Source organism: Sminthopsis crassicaudata, chromosome 4 (genome assembly GCF_048593235.1).
Source record: "Sminthopsis crassicaudata isolate SCR6 chromosome 4, ASM4859323v1, whole genome shotgun sequence".
NCBI classification, from domain to species: domain Eukaryota; kingdom Metazoa; phylum Chordata; class Mammalia; order Dasyuromorphia; family Dasyuridae; genus Sminthopsis; species Sminthopsis crassicaudata.
In genome coordinates this window covers 86,097,319-86,099,015 of record NC_133620.1, presented here as the reverse complement: position 1 = coordinate 86,099,015, position 1,697 = coordinate 86,097,319, and the positions used below count along the sequence as shown (strand labels likewise).

At 35.6% G+C, this 1,697-nt stretch overlaps 1 pseudogene; it reads right to left on the bottom strand.

Annotated features, from left to right (window-relative positions):
• Positions 1-297: 297 nt before the first annotated feature.
• On the bottom strand, positions 298-1,083 carry LOC141540789 (pre-mRNA-splicing factor SYF2 pseudogene; annotated as a pseudogene).
• Positions 1,084-1,697: the final 614 nt, after the last annotated feature.

The window sequence follows — 1,697 nt, the reverse complement described above, 5'->3', positions numbered from 1 at the left end:
GGAATGAAAAAAATTGGAGGTAGAGGGAAGAGGAGAGAGGTCAGACAACTCAACAGCCTCTCAGTCAGAGAGGTTAGAGAATAGCAACTGCCTCTCAGTCTCTTTGAATCATCCTCTCACAAGAGGAGATCTATTCAGCAGCCTGCTTGTGAGAGATGAGAAAAGTTTCCTTAACAAGACTGTGTTTTTCCTAAAATAGCCATAATCTGAAGTATGAAAATACACAGACTTAAAAATGCATTTGAGCGTTAAATATAAGAGTAGAAATCCTTTATTTGTACAATTCATTGATGGCAATTTACTTGAAGACTCAATTTACAACCAAGTTCAACATTTCCTGAAGTTTAAATAGCTATTCCTCTTTCCAAATTCTGTTTGATTTCAGCTATATACTTTCCATAGAATCACTACTTTTTTGTTGAATTTGGTATTTCTTTCATTGATGTAGTCAATGTGAGTCATTATTATAAGGATATCTCTAACTGTATTTTTCTTGTTTCTCAATTTGTTTGTCTAGATCTATAACCATCCTATCAATATCTTCTGTAGAAGGTACATATGTTCCACGAAGAAGACTATTGGATGTTGGGTAGAAATCTTCTCCATATTTTTATCTCAGTTTTTCTCATGCTTCCATATCAGGTTTGATCTGCTTGGTTAACTGGTGATACTGGTATAACTGAGCAGCTGCATAGTCTGAAAAGCCCAGATATGGGTTCTTCTTCTTTCTTTCCCATCTTTCTATATCTTCAGCACTGATGTCCAGTAGTTTCACTCATACATAGTCTTCTCCTCTTGAAGCACATTTCTTCATCTTTTCTTCAACCTATAGCTCCCATTCCAAAAGAGCCTTCTTAGCCTCCAGTTGGCTGGCAGCTTGAGCCTTTTGTCTTCCTCTACAATCTCCTGATGATTTATTTTTTGGGATTCATTTCTTCTCATGTGCTGCTACTGAAATTTCCTCAGTCTCTCTTCTCGATTCTGGGCAGCCCGTGCCTCAGCCCTGGTCAGGGGTCGTTCCTCTTCCTCCTCCTAGTACTCCAGGGTCTCTGGGCAAATCTCAATCTCCATTCCCAACACCATTGCAGCAAATCTCTCTTCAGATAACTTCCAGGAAAAAAAAAAAAAAGGATTGTAGACAAAATAAATTATTTGGGAATCTACCTGCCAAGACAAACCCAGGAACTAAATGAACACAATTTTAAAACACTTCTCATACAAAGTCTGATCTAACCAAGTGGAAAAATATCAAGTGCTAATGGGGAGGCTGTTAATATAATAAAAATGACAATTCTACCTAACTTGATCAATTTATCCAATGCCATACCAATCAAAAGGCCAAAAATTATTTTATAGAACTAGAGAAAAAAAAATAACAAAATTTTCTGTAAGAACAAAATGTCAAGAATATAAAGGGAATTAATGAAAAAAAAAAATACAAAGGATGATAACCTAGCAGTATGTGATCTAAAACTATATTACAGTGCAACAGTTATCAAAAGCATTTGGTAAAGGCTAAGAAACTGAATGATGGACCAGTAAAAAAAGGCAGATATACATGGCATAGTAATTGATGACTATAGTGCTAAAGTATTTGATAAACTCCCAAACTCCATCTGTTGGACTAAGAACTCACTATTTCACAAAAATTGCTGGAAAAACTGGAAAACAATATGTGAAAAATTTGGTATACATCT